The sequence below is a fragment of the Eschrichtius robustus genome, chromosome 5 (assembly GCF_028021215.1).
Source record: "Eschrichtius robustus isolate mEscRob2 chromosome 5, mEscRob2.pri, whole genome shotgun sequence".
NCBI lineage: Eukaryota > Metazoa > Chordata > Mammalia > Artiodactyla > Eschrichtiidae > Eschrichtius > Eschrichtius robustus.
Genome location: NC_090828.1, coordinates 143,645,570 through 143,664,572, shown reverse-complemented (window position 1 = coordinate 143,664,572; position 19,003 = coordinate 143,645,570).

Here is a 19,003-nt window from a genome sequence, read left to right as displayed (position 1 = left end):
CCGACAAAAGCAGCCTTTTCCCTTTGGAAGCTTGGATTCTAGTGTCTCAGGGGCTGCTTGCCAAACCTTGAAGTGGCCCAGGTTCTAGCCTCCGCAGGTACGCTGCGTAGCAAACGAACACTTTCCCCCGAGAAAGCGGGTTCCTACCACGCTGGAGGAGAGTTAATCCCGCAGACCTCATTCCTCCTGGGAAAGAGCAAGGCCACCCAGTGTCTCAGGCTAGGGCCTAAGTTTCCACCGGGCAAGCTCTGCGTGCCTCGGTTTCCATGAGGTCTCCACCGTTTTTGTGCGTAAATGGAACGCGAGGATAGCTTTCAGGACTCCAAGCACTCTGGCCTCCGCACCGTTTCCCATGCTACCACACGGATCCCCCCCACATCTCCTCTCTGCCTGCTCAGCTACAAGCAGCCGTGTAGGTATTTCGGAACACTTCTTGCATGCAGAGCCCAAGGCGGCACACTGCTCTCTCTCTTCATTTGGAAACCTAGGGTGCCGCAGCTTGCCGCAGCTCACGACGACAGTCTGGGCCGGTCGCATGTGCTGGTGAACGTGGATTCAGTGAGGACAAGGGCTTTACATGCACTCAGAAAAACACTCTGCTCAGCCTTCCATCCAGGAGCTCACACCGACTGGCTCGTGGGTTTAGCAGGACGTCGATGTGAGGTCCAAGCTGAGCAAAGAGCACAATTCCTCCTTTACCCTGCAAGGCCTCGGAAAGAGAATTGCCAAATAGGCCTTACTCAGGCCAGCCCTCCGTCAGTGATCTTGCCACACTTCGACGCCTGCACGGTAAAAGATACTTAGCGAAGTTGCCAGGGTTTCGCCATGCTCTTCCTCGGCACCTCCACTACTGCAGGGACTCATGTTTGCTGTGAACAAGATAGGTGGCCCTGCTTCCAAAAGCAGTCTTTTCCCCTTTGGAAATCTGGATTCTTGTAGCCTCGGAGCTGTTTGCGAAAGCCTAGGAAGGCCCAGCTTCTACTCACTGCAGGCAAGCCCGGGAAGGAAACGAGAATGTTCCCCCAGAGAAACAGGCTGCTTGCAAGTGTCGAGGGGCGCTTCTCAGGTGCCCAGTGTGTCCCGTTTGTTTTCCTTTGCAGCTCCCATCCTGCAGGTGCTTATGCTGGGTGCTAACAAGGGTAGGTGGCTCTGCCGACAAAAGCAGCCTTTTCCCTTTGGAAGCTTGGATTCTAGTGTCTCAGGGGCTGCTTGCCAAACCTTGAAGTGGCCCAGGTTCTAGCCTCCGCAGGTACGCTTGCGTAGCAAACGAGCACTTTCCCCCGAGAAACCGGGTTCCTGCCACGCTGGAGGAGAGTTAATCCCGCAGACCTCGTTCCTCCTGGGAAAGCGCAAGGCCACACTGAGCCTCAGGGTAGTGCCTAAGTTTCCACCGGGCAAGCTCTGCGTGCCTCGGTTTTCATGAGATCTCCACCGTTGTTGTGCTTCAATGGAACGCGAGGATAGCTTTCAGGACTCCAAGCACTCTGGCTTCCGCACCGTTTACCATGCCACCACACGGATCCCCCCCACATCTCCTCTCTGCCTGCTGAGCAACAAGCAGCCGTGTAGGTATTTCGGAACACTTCTTGCATGCAGAGCCCAAGGCGGCACACTGCTCTCTCTCTTCCTTTAGAAACCTAGGGTGCCGCAGCTTGCCCCAGCTCACGACGACAGTCTGAGCCGGGCTCATGTGCTGGGGAACGTGGATTCAGTGAGGACAAGGGCTTTACATGCCTCAGAAAAACACTCTGCTCAGCCTTCCATCCAGGAGCTCACACCGACTGGCTCGTTGGTTTAGCAGGACGTCGATGTGAGGTCCAAGCTGAGCAAAGAGCACAATTCCTCCTTTACCCTGCTAGGCCCCCGGAAGAAGTACAGCCAACTAGGCCTCGCTCAGGCCAGCCCTCCTTCAGGGATCTTGCCACACTTCGAAGCCTGCACAGTAAAAGATACTTAGCGAAGTTGCCAGGGTTTCGCTATGCTCTCCCTTGGCCACTCCACTACTGCAGGGACTCATGTTTGCTGTGAACTAGGATAGGTGGCCCTGCTTCCAAAAGCAGCCTTTTCCCTTTGGAAGCTTGGATTCTCGTGTCTCAGGGGCTGCTTGCCACACCTTGAAGTGGCCCAGGTTCTAGCCTCCGCAGGTACGCTTGCGTAGCAAACGAGCACTTTCCCCCGAGAAACCGGGTTCCTGCCACGCTGGGGGAGAGTTAATCCCGCAGACCTCGTTCCTCCTGGGAAAGAGCAAGGCCACCCTGAGCCTCAGGCTAGTGCCTAAGTTTCCACCGGGCAAGCTCTGCGTGCCTCTGTTTCCATGAGGTCTCCACCGTTGTTGTGCTTCAATGGAACGCGAGGATAGCTTTCAGGACTCCAAGCACTCTGTCCTCCGCACCTTTTCCCATGCTACCATACGGATCCCCCCCACATCTCCTCTCTGCCAGCTGAGCAACAAGCAGCCGTGTAGGCCCTTCAGAACACTTCTTGCATGCAGAGCCCAAGGCGGCACACTGCTCTCTCTCTTCCTTTGAAACCTAGGTTGCCGCAGCTTGCCCAAGCTCACGAAGACTCTAGTCTGAGCCGCTTTCATGTGCTGGGTAACGTGGACACAGTGAGGAGAAGGGCCCAACCTGCAATCAGAAAAACACTCTGCTCAGCCTTCCATCCAGGAGCTCACACCGACTGGCTCGTTGGTTTAGCAGGACGTCGATGTGAGGTCCAAGCTGAGCAATGAGCACAATTCCAACTTTACCCTGCTAGGCCTCGGAAAGAGGTTTTGCCAAATAGGCCTTACTCAGGCCATCCCTCCGTCAGTGATCTTGCCACACTTCGACGCCTGCACAGTAAAAGATACTTAGCCAAGTTGCCAGTGTTTCGCCAAACTCTCCCTCGGCAGATCCACTACAGCAGGGACTCATGTTTGCTGTGAACTAGGATAGGTGGCCCTGCTTCGAAAAGCATTCTTTTCCCCTTTGGAAATGTGGATTCTTGTAGCCTCGGAGCTGTTTGCGAAAGCCTAGGAAGGCCCATCTTCTACTCACTGCAGGCAAGCCCGGGAAGGAAACGAGAATGTTCCCCCAGAGAAACAGGCTGCTTGCAAGTGTCGAGGGGCGCTTCTCAGGTGCCCAGTGTGTCCCGTTTGTTTTCCTTCGCAGCTCCCATCCTGCAGGTGCTTATTCTGGGTGCTAACAAGGGTAGGTGGCTCTGCCGACAAAAGCAGCCTTTTCCCTTTGGAAGCTTGGATTCTAGTGTCTCAGGGGCTGCTTGCCAAACCTTGAAGTGGCCCAGGTTCTAGCCTCCGCAGGTACGCTGCGTAGCAAACGAACACTTTCCCCCGAGAAAGCGGGTTCCTGCCACGCTGGAGGAGAGTTAATCCCGCAGACCTCGTTCCTCCTGGGAAAGCGCAAGGCCACCCTGAGCCTCTGGGTAGTGCCTAAGTTTCCACCGGGCAAGCTCTGCGTGCCTCGGTTTCCATGAGGTCTCCACCGTTGTTGTGCGTCAATGGAACGCGAGGATAGCTTTCAGGACTCCAAGCACTCTGGCCTCCGCACCGTTTCCCATGCTACCACACGGATTCCCCCCACATCTCCTCTCTGCCTGCTGAGCAACAAGCAGCCGTGTAGGCATTTCGGAACACTTCTTGCATGCAGAGCCCAAGGCGGCACACTGCTCTCTCTCTTCCTTTGGAAACCTAGGGTGCCGCAGCTTGCCCCAGCTCACGACGACAGTCTGGGCCGGTCGCATGTGCTGGGGAACGTGGATTCAGTGAGGTCAAGGGCTTTACATGCACTCAGAAAAACACTCTGCTCAGCCTTCCATCCAGGAGCTCACACCGACTGGCTCGTGGGTTTAGCAGGACGTCGATGTGAGGTCCAAGCTGAGCAAAGAGCACAATTCCTCCTTTACACTGCTAGGCCCCCGGAAGAGGTAGAGCCTACTAGGCTCGCTCAGGCCAGGCCTCCTTCAAGGATCTTGCCACACTTCGAAGCCTGCACAGTAAAAGCTACTTCGTGAAGTTGCCAGGGGTTCGCCATGCTCTGCCTTGGCAGCTCCACTACTGCAGGGACTCATGTTTGCTGTGAACTAGGATAGGTGGCCCTGCTTCCAAAAGCAGTCTTTTCCCCTTTGGAAATCTGGATTGTTGTAGCCTCGGAGCTGTTTGCGAAAGCCTAGGAAGGCCCAGCTTCTACTCAGTGCAGGCACGCCCGGGGAGGAAATGAGTATGTTCCCCCAGAGAAACAGGCTGCTTGCAAGTGTCGAGGGGCGCTTCTCAGGTGCCCAGTGTGTCCCGTTTGTTTCCCTTCACAGCTCCCATCCGGCAGGTGCTTATGCTGGGTGCTAACAAGGGTAGGTGGCTCTGCCGACAACAGCAGCCTTTTCCCTTTGGAAGCATGGATTCTAGTGTCTCAGGGGCTGCTTGCCAAACCTTGAAGTGGCCTAGGTTCTAGCCTCCGCAGGTACGCTTGCGTAGCAAACGAGCAGTTTCCCCCGAGAAACCGGGTTCCTGCCACGCTGGAGGAGAGTTAATCCCGCAGACCTCGTTCCTCCTGGGAAAGCGCAAGGCCACCCTGAGCCTCTGGGTAGTGCCTAAGTTTCCACCGGGCAAGCTCTTCGTGCCTCGGTTTTCATGAGGTCTCCACCGTAGTTGTGCTTCAATGGAACGCGAGGATAGCTTTCAGGACTCCAAGCACTATGCTTTCCGCACCGTTTACCATGCCACCACACCGTTCCCCCCCACATCTCCTCTCTGCCTGCTGAGCAAAAAGAAGCCGTGTAGGAATTTCGGAACACTTCTTGCATGCAGAGCCCAAGGCGGCACACTGCTCTCTCTCTTCCTTGGAAACCTAGGGTGCCGCAGCTTGCCCCAGCTCACGACGACAGTCTGAGCCGGGCTCATGTGCTGGGGAACGTGGATTCAGTGAGGACAAGGGCTTTACATGCACTCAGAAAAACAGTGTGCTCAGCCTTCCATCCAGGAGATCACACCGACTGGCTCGTTGGTTTAGCAGGACGTCGATGTGAGGTCCAAGTTGAGTAAAGAGCACAATGCCTCCTTTACACTACAAGGCCTCGGAAAGAGGTTTTGCCAAATAGGCCTTACTCCGGCCAGCCCTCCGTCACTGATCTTGCCACACTTCGACGCCTGCACGGTAAAAGATGCTTGGCGAAGTTGCCAGGGTTTCGCCATGCTCTCCCTTGGCAGCTCCACTACTGCAGGGACTCATGTTTGCTGTGAACTAGGATAGGTGGCCCTGCTTCCAACAGCGGTCTTTTCCCCTTTGGAAATCTGGATTCTTGTAGCCTCGGAGCTGTTTGCGAAAGCCTAGGAAGGCCCAGCTTCTACTCACTGCAGGCACGCCCGCGGAGGAAACGAGTTTGTTCCCCCAGAGAAACAGGCTGCTTGCAAGTGTCGAGGGGCGCTTCTCAGGTGCCCAGTGTGTCCCGTTTGTTTCCCTTCGCAGATCCCATCCTGCAGGTGCTTATGCTGGGTGCTAACAAGGGTAGGTGGCTCTGCCGACAAAAGCAGCCTTTTCCCTTTGGAAGCTTGGATTCTAGTGTCTCAGGGGCTGCTTGCCAAACCTTGAAGTGGCCCAGGTTCTAGCCTCCGCAGGTACGCTTGTGTAGAAAACGAGCACTTTCCCCCCAGAAACCGGGTTCCTGCCACGCTGGAGGAGAGTTAATCCCGCAGACCTCGTTCCTCCTGGGAAAGCGCAAGGCCACCCTGAGCCTCAGGGTAGTGCCTAAGTTTCCACCGGGCAAGCTCTGCGTGCCTCGGTTTCATGAGATCTCCACCGTTGTTGTGCTTCAATGGAACGCGAGGATAGCTTTCAGGACTCCAAGCACTCTGGCCTCCGCACCGTTTACCATGCCACCACACGGATCCCCCCCACATCTCCTCTCTGCCTGCTGAGCAACAAGCAGCCGTGTAGGTATTTCGGAACACTTCTTGCATGCAGAGCCCAAGGCGACACACTGCTCTCTCTCTTCCTTTGGAAACCTAGGGTGCCGCAGCTTGCCCCAGCTCACGACGACAGTCTGGGCCGGTCTCATGTGCTGGGGAACGTGGACTCAGTGAGGAAAAGGGCCCTACCTGCACTCAAAAAAACACTCTGCTCAGCCTTCCATCCAGGAGCTCAAACAGATTGGCTCGTTGGTTTAGGAGGACGTCGATGTGAGGTCCAAGCTGAGCAAAGAGCACAATTCCTCCTTTACCCTGCTAGGCCCCCGGAAGAAGTACAGCCAACTAGGCCTCGCTCAGGCCAGCCCTCCTTCAGAGATCTTGCCACACTTCGAAGCCTGCACAGTAAAAGATACTTAGCGAAGTTGCCAGGGTTTCGCCATGCTCTCCCTTGGCCACTCCACTACTGCAGGGACTCATGTTTGCTGTGAACTAGGATAGGTGGCCCTGCTTCCAAAAGCAGCCTTTTCCCTTTGGAAGCTTGGATTCTAGTGTCTCAGGGGCTGCTTGCCAAACCTTGAAGTGGCCCAGGTTCTAGCCTCCGCAGGTACGCTTGCGTAGGAAACGAGCAGTTTCCCCCGAGAAACCGGGTTCCTGCCACGCTGGTGGAGAGTTAATCCCGCAGACCTCGTTCCTCCTGGGAAAGCGCAAGGCCACCCTGAGCCTCAGGGTAGTGCCTAAGTTTCCACCGGGCAAGCTCTGCGTGCCTCTGTTTCCATGAGGTCTCCACCGTTGTTGTGCTTCAATGGAACGCGAGGATAGCTTTCAGGACTCCAAGCACTCTGTCCTCCGCACCTTTTCCCATGCTACCATACGGATCCCCCCCATATCTCCTCTCTGCCAGCTGAGCAACAAGCAGCCGTGTAGGCCCTTCAGAACACTTCTTGCATGCAGAGCCCAAGGCGGCACACTGCTCTCTCTCTTCCTTTGAAACCTAGGTTGCCGCAGCTTGCCCAAGCTCACGAAGACTCTAGTCTGAGCCGCTTTCATGTGCTGGGTAACGTGGACAGAGTGAGGAGAAGGGCCCAACCTGCAATCAGAAAAACACTCTGCTCAGCCTTCCATCCAGGAGCTCACAACGACTGGCTCGTTGGTTTAGCAGGACGTCGATGTGAGGTCCAAGCTGAGCAATGAGCACAATTCCAACTTTACCCTGCTAGGCCTCGGAAAGAGTTTTTGCCAAATAGGACTTACTCAGGCCATCCCTCCGTCAGTGATCTTGCCACACTTCGACGCCTGCACAGTAAAAGATACTTAGCCAAGTTGCCAGTGTTTCGCCAAACTCTCCCTTGGCAGATCCACTACTGCAGGGACTCATGTTTGCTGTGAACTAGGATAGGTGGCCCTGCTTCCAAAAGCAGTCTATTCCCCTTTGGAAATCTGGATTCTTGTAGCCTCGGAGCTGTTTGCGAAAGCCTAGGAATGCCAGGCTTCTACCCACTGCAGGCACGCCCGTGGAGGAAACGAGAATGTTCCCCCAGAGAAACAGGCTGCTTGCAAGTGTCGAGGGGCGCTTCTCAGGTGCCCAGTGTGTCCCGTTTGTTTTCCTTCGCAGCTCCCATCCTGCAGGTGCTTATTCTGGGTGCTAACAAGGGTAGGTGGCTCTGCCGACAAAAGCAGCCTTTTCCCTTTGGAAGCTTGGATTCTAGTGTCTCAGGGGCTGCTTGCCAAACCTTGAAGTGGCCCAGGTTCTAGCCTCCGCAGGTACGCTGCGTAGCAAACGAACACTTTCCCCCGAGAAAGCGGGTTCCTACCACGCTGGAGGAGAGTTAATCCCGCAGACCTCATTCCTCCTGGGAAAGAGCAAGGCGACCCAGTGTCTCAGGCTAGGGCCTAAGTTTCCACCGGGCAAGCTCTGCGTGCCTCGGTTTCCATGAGGTCTCCACCGTTTTTGTGCGTAAATGGAACGCGAGGATAGCTTTCAGGACTCCAAGCACTCTGGCCTCCGCACCGTTTCCCATGCTACCACACGGATCCCCCCCACATCTCCTCTCTGCCTGCTCAGCTACAAGCAGCCGTGTAGGTATTTCGGAACACTTCTTGCATGCAGAGCCCAAGGCGGCACACTGCTCTCTCTCTTCATTTGGAAACCTAGGGTGCCGCAGCTTGCCGCAGCTCACGACGACAGTCTGGGCCGGTCGCATGTGCTGGTGAACGTGGATTCAGTGAGGACAAGGGCTTTACATGCACTCAGAAAAACACTCTGCTCAGCCTTCCATCCAGGAGCTCACACCGACTGGCTCGTGGGTTTAGCAGGACGTCGATGTGAGGTCCAAGCTGAGCAAAGAGCACAATTCCTCCTTTACCCTGCAAGGCCTCGGAAAGAGAATTGCCAAATAGGCCTTACTCAGGCCAGCCCTCCGTCAGTGATCTTGCCACACTTCGACGCCTGCACGGTAAAAGATACTTAGCGAAGTTGCCAGGGTTTCGCCATGCTCTTCCTCGGCACCTCCACTACTGCAGGGACTCATGTTTGCTGTGAACAAGATAGGTGGCCCTGCTTCCAAAAGCAGTCTTTTCCCCTTTGGAAATCTGGATTCTTGTAGCCTCGGAGCTGTTTGCGAAAGCCTAGGAAGGCCCAGCTTCTACTCACTGCAGGCAAGCCCGGGAAGGAAACGAGAATGTTCCCCCAGAGAAACAGGCTGCTTGCAAGTGTCGAGGGGCGCTTCTCAGGTGCCCAGTGTGTCCCGTTTGTTTTCCTTTGCAGCTCCCATCCTGCAGGTGCTTATGCTGGGTGCTAACAAGGGTAGGTGGCTCTGCCGACAAAAGCAGCCTTTTCCCTTTGGAAGCTTGGATTCTAGTGTCTCAGGGGCTGCTTGCCAAACCTTGAAGTGGCCCAGGTTCTAGCCTCCGCAGGTACGCTTGCGTAGCAAACGAGCACTTTCCCCCGAGAAACCGGGTTCCTGCCACGCTGGAGGAGAGTTAATCCCGCAGACCTCGTTCCTCCTGGGAAAGCGCAAGGCCACACTGAGCCTCAGGGTAGTGCCTAAGTTTCCACCGGGCAAGCTCTGCGTGCCTCGGTTTTCATGAGATCTCCACCGTTGTTGTGCTTCAATGGAACGCGAGGATAGCTTTCAGGACTCCAAGCACTCTGGCTTCCGCACCGTTTACCATGCCACCACACGGATCCCCCCCACATCTCCTCTCTGCCTGCTGAGCAACAAGCAGCCGTGTAGGTATTTCGGAACACTTCTTGCATGCAGAGCCCAAGGCGGCACACTGCTCTCTCTCTTCCTTTAGAAACCTAGGGTGCCGCAGCTTGCCCCAGCTCACGACGACAGTCTGAGCCGGGCTCATGTGCTGGGGAACGTGGATTCAGTGAGGACAAGGGCTTTACATGCCTCAGAAAAACACTCTGCTCAGCCTTCCATCCAGGAGCTCACACCGACTGGCTCGTTGGTTTAGCAGGACGTCGATGTGAGGTCCAAGCTGAGCAAAGAGCACAATTCCTCCTTTACCCTGCTAGGCCCCCGGAAGAAGTACAGCCAACTAGGCCTCGCTCAGGCCAGCCCTCCTTCAGGGATCTTGCCACACTTCGAAGCCTGCACAGTAAAAGATACTTAGCGAAGTTGCCAGGGTTTCGCTATGCTCTCCCTTGGCCACTCCACTACTGCAGGGACTCATGTTTGCTGTGAACTAGGATAGGTGGCCCTGCTTCCAAAAGCAGCCTTTTCCCTTTGGAAGCTTGGATTCTCGTGTCTCAGGGGCTGCTTGCCACACCTTGAAGTGGCCCAGGTTCTAGCCTCCGCAGGTACGCTTGCGTAGCAAACGAGCACTTTCCCCCGAGAAACCGGGTTCCTGCCACGCTGGGGGAGAGTTAATCCCGCAGACCTCGTTCCTCCTGGGAAAGAGCAAGGCCACCCTGAGCCTCAGGCTAGTGCCTAAGTTTCCACCGGGCAAGCTCTGCGTGCCTCTGTTTCCATGAGGTCTCCACCGTTGTTGTGCTTCAATGGAACGCGAGGATAGCTTTCAGGACTCCAAGCACTCTGTCCTCCGCACCTTTTCCCATGCTACCATACGGATCCCCCCCACATCTCCTCTCTGCCAGCTGAGCAACAAGCAGCCGTGTAGGCCCTTCAGAACACTTCTTGCATGCAGAGCCCAAGGCGGCACACTGCTCTCTCTCTTCCTTTGAAACCTAGGTTGCCGCAGCTTGCCCAAGCTCACGAAGACTCTAGTCTGAGCCGCTTTCATGTGCTGGGTAACGTGGACACAGTGAGGAGAAGGGCCCAACCTGCAATCAGAAAAACACTCTGCTCAGCCTTCCATCCAGGAGCTCACACCGACTGGCTCGTTGGTTTAGCAGGACGTCGATGTGAGGTCCAAGCTGAGCAATGAGCACAATTCCAACTTTACCCTGCTAGGCCTCGGAAAGAGGTTTTGCCAAATAGGCCTTACTCAGGCCATCCCTCCGTCAGTGATCTTGCCACACTTCGACGCCTGCACAGTAAAAGATACTTAGCCAAGTTGCCAGTGTTTCGCCAAACTCTCCCTCGGCAGATCCACTACAGCAGGGACTCATGTTTGCTGTGAACTAGGATAGGTGGCCCTGCTTCGAAAAGCATTCTTTTCCCCTTTGGAAATGTGGATTCTTGTAGCCTCGGAGCTGTTTGCGAAAGCCTAGGAAGGCCCATCTTCTACTCACTGCAGGCAAGCCTGGGAAGGAAACGAGAATGTTCCCCCAGAGAAACAGGCTGCTTGCAAGTGTCGAGGGGCGCTTCTCAGGTGCCCAGTGTGTCCCGTTTGTTTTCCTTCGCAGCTCCCATCCTGCAGGTGCTTATTCTGGGTGCTAACAAGGGTAGGTGGCTCTGCCGACAAAAGCAGCCTTTTCCCTTTGGAAGCTTGGATTCTAGTGTCTCAGGGGCTGCTTGCCAAACCTTGAAGTGGCCCAGGTTCTAGCCTCCGCAGGTACGCTGCGTAGCAAACGAACACTTTCCCCCGAGAAAGCGGGTTCCTGCCACGCTGGAGGAGAGTTAATCCCGCAGACCTCGTTCCTCCTGGGAAAGCGCAAGGCCACCCTGAGCCTCTGGGTAGTGCCTAAGTTTCCACCGGGCAAGCTCTGCGTGCCTCGGTTTCCATGAGGTCTCCACCGTTGTTGTGCGTCAATGGAACGCGAGGATAGCTTTCAGGACTCCAAGCACTCTGGCCTCCGCACCGTTTCCCATGCTACCACACGGATTCCCCCCACATCTCCTCTCTGCCTGCTGAGCAACAAGCAGCCGTGTAGGCATTTCGGAACACTTCTTGCATGCAGAGCCCAAGGCGGCACACTGCTCTCTCTCTTCCTTTGGAAACCTAGGGTGCCGCAGCTTGCCCCAGCTCACGACGACAGTCTGGGCCGGTCGCATGTGCTGGGGAACGTGGATTCAGTGAGGTCAAGGGCTTTACATGCACTCAGAAAAACACTCTGCTCAGCCTTCCATCCAGGAGCTCACACCGACTGGCTCGTGGGTTTAGCAGGACGTCGATGTGAGGTCCAAGCTGAGCAAAGAGCACAATTCCTCCTTTACACTGCTAGGCCCCCGGAAGAGGTAGAGCCTACTAGGCTCGCTCAGGCCAGGCCTCCTTCAAGGATCTTGCCACACTTCGAAGCCTGCACAGTAAAAGCTACTTCGTGAAGTTGCCAGGGGTTCGCCATGCTCTGCCTTGGCAGCTCCACTACTGCAGGGACTCATGTTTGCTGTGAACTAGGATAGGTGGCCCTGCTTCCAAAAGCAGTCTTTTCCCCTTTGGAAATCTGGATTGTTGTAGCCTCGGAGCTGTTTGCGAAAGCCTAGGAAGGCCCAGCTTCTACTCAGTGCAGGCACGCCCGGGGAGGAAATGAGTATGTTCCCCCAGAGAAACAGGCTGCTTGCAAGTGTCGAGGGGCGCTTCTCAGGTGCCCAGTGTGTCCCGTTTGTTTCCCTTCACAGCTCCCATCCGGCAGGTGCTTATGCTGGGTGCTAACAAGGGTAGGTGGCTCTGCCGACAACAGCAGCCTTTTCCCTTTGGAAGCATGGATTCTAGTGTCTCAGGGGCTGCTTGCCAAACCTTGAAGTGGCCTAGGTTCTAGCCTCCGCAGGTACGCTTGCGTAGCAAACGAGCAGTTTCCCCCGAGAAACCGGGTTCCTGCCACGCTGGAGGAGAGTTAATCCCGCAGACCTCGTTCCTCCTGGGAAAGCGCAAGGCCACCCTGAGCCTCTGGGTAGTGCCTAAGTTTCCACCGGGCAAGCTCTTCGTGCCTCGGTTTTCATGAGGTCTCCACCGTTGTTGTGCTTCAATGGAACGCGAGGATAGCTTTCAGGACTCCAAGCACTATGCTTTCCGCACCGTTTACCATGCCACCACACGGATCCCCCCCACATCTCCTCTCTGCCTGCTGAGCAACAAGCAGCCGTGTAGGTATTTCGGAACACTTCTTGCATGCAGAGCCCAAGGCGGCACACTGCTCTCTCTCTTCCTTTGGAAACCTAGGGTGCCGCAGCTTGCCCCAGCTCACGACGACAGTCTAGGCCCGTCTCATGTGCTGGGGAACGTGGATTCAGTGAGGACAAGGGCTTTACATGCACTCAGAAAAACACTCTGCTCAGCCTTCCATCCAGGAGCTCACACCGACTGGCTCGTTGGTTTAGAAGGACGTCGATGTGAGGTCCAAGCTGAGCAAAGAGCACAATTCCTCCTTTACACTGCTAGGCCCCCGGAAGAGGTAGAGCCAACAAGGCTCGCTCAGGCCAGGCCTCCTTCAACGATCTTGCCACACTTCGAAGCCTGCACAGTAAAAGATACTTCGCGAAGTTGCCAGGGTTTCGCCATGCTCTCCCTTGGCAGCTCCACTACTGCAGGGACTCATGTTTGCTGTGAACTAGGATAGGTGGCCTTGCTTCGAAAAGCATTCTTTTCCTATTAGGAAATGTGGATTCTTGTAGACTCGGAGCTGTTTGCGAAAGCCTAGGAAGGCCCAGCTTCTACTCACTGCAGGCACGCCCGGGGAGGAAACGAGAATGTTCCCCCAGAGAAACAGGCTGCTTGCAAGTGTCGAGGGGCGCTTCTCAGGTGCCCAGTGTGTCCCGTTTGTTTTCCTTTGCAGCTCCCATCCTGCAGGTGCTTATGCTGGGTGCTAACAAGGGTAGGTGGCTCTGCCGACAAAAGCAGCGTTTTCCCTTTGGAAGCTTGGATTCTAGTGTCTCAGGGGCTGCTTGCCAAACCTTGAAGTTGCCCAGGTTCTAGCCTCCGCAGGTACGGTTGCGTAGCAAACGAGCACTTTCCCCCGAGAAACCGGGTTCCTGCCACGCTGGAGGAGAGTTAATCCCGCAGACCTCGTTCCTCCTGGGAAAGCGCAAGGCCACCCTGAGCCTCATGGTAGTGCCTAAGTTTCCACCGGGTAAGCTCTGCGTGCCTCGGTTTCCATGAGGTCTCCACCGTTGTTGTGCTTCAATGGAATGCGAGGATAGCTTTCAGGACTCCAAGCACTATGCTTTCCGCACCGTTTACCATGCCACCACACGGATCCCCCCCACATCTCCTGTCTGCCTGCTGAGCAAAAAGAAGCCGTGTAGGAATTTCGGAACACTTCTTGCATGCAGAGCCCAAGGCGGCACACTGCTCTCTCTCTTCCTTGGAAACCTAGGGTGCCGCAGCTTGCCCCAGCTCACGACGACAGTCTGAGCCGGGCTCATGTGCTGGGGAACGTGGATTCAGTGAGGACAAGGGCTTTACATGCACTCAGAAAAACAGTGTGCTCAGCCTTCCATCCAGGAGATCACACCGACTGGCTCGTTGGTTTAGCAGGACTTCGATGTGAGGTCCAAGTTGAGTAAAGAGCACAATGCCTCCTTTACCCTACAAGGCCTCGGAAAGAGGTTTTGCCAAATAGGCCTTACTCCGGCCAGCCCTCCGTCACTGATCTTGCCACACTTCGACGCCTGCACGGTAAAAGATGCTTGGCGAAGTTGCCAGGGTTTCGCCATGCTCTCCCTTGGCAGCTCCACTACTGCAGGGACTCATGTTTGCTGTGAACTAGGATAGGTGGCCCTGCTTCCAAAAGCAGTCTTTTCCCCTTTGGAAATCTGGATTCTTGTAGGCTCGGAGCTGTTTGCGAAAGCCTAGGAAGGCCCAGCTTCTACTCACTGCAGGCACGCGCGGGGAGGAAACGAGTATGTTCCCCCAGAGAAACAGGCTGCTTGCAAGTGTCGAGGGGCGCTTCTCAGGTGCCCAGTGTGTCCCGTTTGTTTCCCTTCGCAGATCCCATCCTGCAGGTGCTTATGCTGGGTGCTAACAAGGGTAGGTGGCTCTGCCGACAAAAGCAGCCTTTTCCCTTTGGAAGCTTGGATTCTAGTGTCTTAGGGGCTTCTTGCCAAACCTTGAAGTTGCCCAGGTTCTAGCCTCCGCAGGTACGGTTGCGTAGCAAACGAGCACTTTCCCCCGAGAAACCGGGTTCCTGCCACGCTGGAGGAGAGTTAATCCCGCAGACCTCGTTCCTCCTGGGAAAGAGCAAGGCCACCCTGAGCCTCAGGGTAGTGCCTAAGTTTCCACCGGGCAAGCTCTGCGTGCCTCTGTTTCCATGAGGTCTCCACCGTTGTTGTGCTTCAATGGAACGCGAGGATAGCTTTCAGGACTCCAAGCACTCTGTCCTCCGCACCTTTTCCCATGCTACCATACGGATCCCCCCCACATCTCCTCTCTGCCAGCTGAGCAACAAGCAGCCGTGTAGGCCCTTCAGAACACTTCTTGCATGCAGAGCCCAAGGCGGCACACTGCTCTCTCTCTTCCTTTGAAACCTAGGTTGCCGCAGCTTGCCCAAGCTCACGAAGACTCTAGTCTGAGCCGCTTTCATGTGCTGGGTAACGTGGACACAGTGAGGAGAAGGGCCCAACCTGCAATCAGAAAAACACTCTGCTCAGCCTTCCATCCAGGAGCTCACACCGACTGGCTCGTTGTTTTAGCAGGACGTCGATGTGAGGTCCAAGCTGAGCAATGAGCACAATTCCAACTTTACCCTGCTAGGCCTCGGAAAGAGGTTTTGCCAAATAGGCCTTACTCAGGCCATCCCTCCGTCAGTGATCTTGCCACACTTCGACGCCTGCACAGTAAAAGATACTTAGCCAAGTTGCCAGTGTTTCGCCAAACTCTCCCTCGGCAGATCCACTACTGCAGGGACTCATGTTTGCTGTGAACTAGGATAGGTGGCCCTGCTTCGAAAAGCATTCTTTTCCCCTTTGGAAATCTGGATTCTTGTAGCCTCGGAGCTGTTTGCGAAAGCCTAGGAATGCCAGGCTTCTACCCACTGCAGGCACGCCCGTGGAGGAAACGAGAATGTTCCCCCAGAGAAACAGGCTGCTTGCAAGTGTCGAGGGGCGCTTCTCAGGTGCCCAGTGTGTCCCGTTTGTTTTCCTTCGCAGCTCCCATCCTGCAGGTGCTTATTCTGGGTGCTAACAAGGGTAGGTGGCTCTGCCGACAAAAGCAGCCTTTTCCCTTTGGAAGCTTGGATTCTAGTGTCTCAGGGGCTGCTTGCCAAACCTTGAAGTGGCCCAGGTTCTAGCCTCCGCAGGTACGCTGCGTAGCAAACGAACACTTTCCCCCGAGAAAGCGGGTTCCTGCCACGCTGGAGGAGAGTTAATCCCGCAGACCTCGTTCCTCCTGGGAAAGAGCAAGGCCACCCAGAGTCTCAGGCTAGGGCCTAAGTTTCCACCGGGCAAGCTCTGCGTGCCTCGGTTTCCATGAGGTCTCCACCGTTGTTGTGCGTCAATGGAACGCGAGGATAGCTTTCAGGACTCCAAGCACTCTGGCCTCCGCACCGTTTCCCATGCTACCACACGGATTCCCCCCACATCTCCTCTCTGCCTGCTGAGCAACAAGCAGCCGTGTAGGTATTTCGGAACACTTCTTGCATGCAGAGCCCAAGGGGGCACACTGCTCTCTCTCTTCCTTTGGAAACCTAGGGTGCCGCAGCTTGCCCCAGCTCACGACGACAGTCTGGGCCGGTCGCATGTGCTGGGGAACGTGGATTCAGTGAGGTCAAGGGCTTTACATGCACTCAGAAAAACACTCTGCTCAGCCTTCCATCCAGGAGCTCACAACGACTGGCTCGTGGGTTTAGCAGGACGTCGATGTGAGGTCCAAGTTGAGTAAAGAGCACAATGCCTCCTTTACCCTGCAAGGCCTCGGAAAGAGGATTGCCAAATAGGCCTTACTCAGGCCAGCCCTCCGTCAGTGATCTTGCCACACTTCAACGCCTGCACGGTAAAAGATACTTAGCGAAGTTACCAGGGTTTCTCCATGCTCTTCCTCGGCACCTCCACTACTGCAGGGACTCATGTTTGCTGTGAACTAGGATAGGTGGCCCTGCTTCGAAAAGCATTCTTTTCCCCTTTGGAAATGTGGATTCTTGTAGCCTCGGAGCTGTTTGCGAAAGCCTAGGAAGGCCCATCTTCTACTCACTGCAGGCAAGCCCGGGAAGGAAACGAGAATGTTCCCCCAGAGAAACAGGCTGCTTGCAAGTGTCGAGGGGCGCTTCTCAGGTGCCCAGTGTGTCCCGTTTGTTTTCCTTTGCAGCTCCCATCCTGCAGGTGCTTATGCTGGGTGCTAACAAGGGTAGGTGGCTCTGCCGACAAAAGCAGCCTTTTCCCTTTGGAAGCTTGGATTCTAGTGTCTCAGGGGCTGCTTGCCAAACCTTGAAGTGGCCCAGGTTCTAGCCTCCGCAGGTACGCTTGCGTAGCAAACGAGCACTTTCCCCCGAGAAACCGGGTTCCTGCCACGCTGGAGGAGAGTTAATCCCGCAGACCTCGTTCCTCCTGGGAAAGCGCAAGGCCACACTGAGCCTCAGGGTAGTGCCTAAGTTTCCACCGGGCAAGCTCTGCGTGCCTCGGTTTCCATGAGGTCTCCACCGTTGTTGTGCTTCAATGGAACGCGAGGATAGCTTTCAGGACTCCAAGCACTCTGGCTTCCGCACCGTTTACCATGCCACCACACGGATCCCCCCCACATCTCCTCTCTGCCTGCTGAGCAACAAGCAGCCGTGTAGGTATTTCGGAACACTTCTTGCATGCAGAGCCCAAGGCGGCACACTGCTGTCTCTCTTCCTTTGGAAACCTAGGGTGCCGCAGCTTGCCCCAGCTCACGACGACAGTCTAGGCCCGTCTCATGTGCTGGGGAACGTGGATTCAGTGAGGACAAGGGCTTTACATGCACTCAGAAAAACAGTGTGCTCAGCCTTCCATCCAGGAGCTCACACCGACTGGCTCGTTGGTTTAGCAGGACGTCGATGTGAGGTCCAAGTTGAGTAAAGAGCACAATGCCTCCTTTACCCTGCAAGGCCTCGGAAAGAGGTTTTGCCAAATAGGCCTTACTCAGGCCAGCCCTCCGTCAGTGATCTTGCCACACTTCGACGCCTGCACGGTAAAAGATACTTGGCGAAGTTGCCAGGGTTTCGCCATGCTCTCCCTTGGCAGCTCCACTACTGCAGGGACTCATGTTTGCTGTGAACTAGGATAGGTGGCCCTGCTTCCAAAATCAGTCTTTTCCCCTTTGGAAATCTGGATTCTTGTAGCCTCGGAGCTGTTTGCGAAAGCCTAGGAAGGCCCAGCTTCTACTCACTGCAGGCACGCCCGGGGAGGAAACGAGTATGTTCCCCCAGAGAAACAGGCTGCTTGCAAGTGTCGAGGGGCGCTTCTCAGGTGCCCAGTGTGTCCCGTTTGTTTCCCTTCGCAGATCCCATCCTGCAGGTGCTTATGCTGGGTGCTAACAAGGGTAGGTGGCTCTGCCGACAAAAGCAGCCTTTTCCCTTTGGAAGCTTGGATTCTAGTGTCTCAGGGGCTGCTTGCCAAACCTTGAAGTGGCCCAGGTTCTAGCCTCCGCAGGTACGCTTGTGTAGAAAACGAGCAGTTTCCCCCGAGAAACCGGGTTCCTGCCACGCTGGAGGAGAGTTAATCCCGCAGACCTCGTTCCTCCTGGGAAAGCGCAAGGCCACCCTGAGCCTCAGGGTAGTGCCTAAGTTTCCACCGGGCAAGCTCTGCGTGCCTCGGTTTCATGAGATCTCCACCGTTGTTGTGCTTCAATGGAACGCGAGGATAGCTTTCAGGACTCCAAGCACTCTGGCCTCCGCACCGTTTACCATGCCACCACACGGATCCCCCCCACATCTCCTCTCTGCCTGCTGAGCAACAAGCAGCCGTGTAGGTATTTCGGAACACTTCTTGCATGCAGAGCCCAAGGCGACACACTGCTCTCTCTCTTCCTTTGGAAACCTAGGGTGCCGCAGCTTGCCCCAGCTCACGACGACAGTCTGGGCCGGTCTCATGTGCTGGGGAACGTGGACTCAGTGAGGACAAGGGCCCTACCTGCACTCAAAAAAACACTCTGCTCAGCCTTCCATCCAGGAGCTCAAACAGATTGGATCGTTGGTTTAGGAGGACGTCGATGTGAGGTCCAAGCTGAGCAAAGAGCACAATTCCTCCTTTACCCTGCTAGGCCCCCGGAAGAAGTACAGCCAACTAGGCCTCGCTCAGGCCAGCCCTCCTTCAGGGATCTTGCCACACTTCGAAGCCTGCACAGTAAAAGATACTTAGCGAAGTTGCCAGGGTTTCGCTATGCTCTCCCTTGGCCACTCCACTACTGCAGGGACTCATGTTTGCTGTGAACTAGGATAGGTGGCCCTGCTTCCAAAAGCAGCCTTTTCCCTTTGGAAGCTTGGATTCTCGTGTCTCAGGGGCTGCTTGCCACACCTTGAAGTGGCCCAGGTTCTAGCCTCCGCAGGTACGCTTGCGTAGCAAACGAGCACTTTCCCCCGAGAAACCGGGTTCCTGCCACGCTGGGGGAGAGTTAATCCCGCAGACCTCGTTCCTCCTGGGAAAGAGCAAGGCCACCCTGAGCCTCAGGCTAGTGCCTAAGTTTCCACCGGGCAAGCTCTGCGTGCCTCTGTTTCCATGAGGTCTCCACCGTTGTTGTGCTTCAATGGAACGCGAGGATAGCTTTCAGGACTCCAAGCACTCTGTCCTCCGCACCTTTTCCCATGCTACCATACGGATCCCCCCCACATCTCCTCTCTGCCAGCTGAGCAACAAGCAGCCGTGT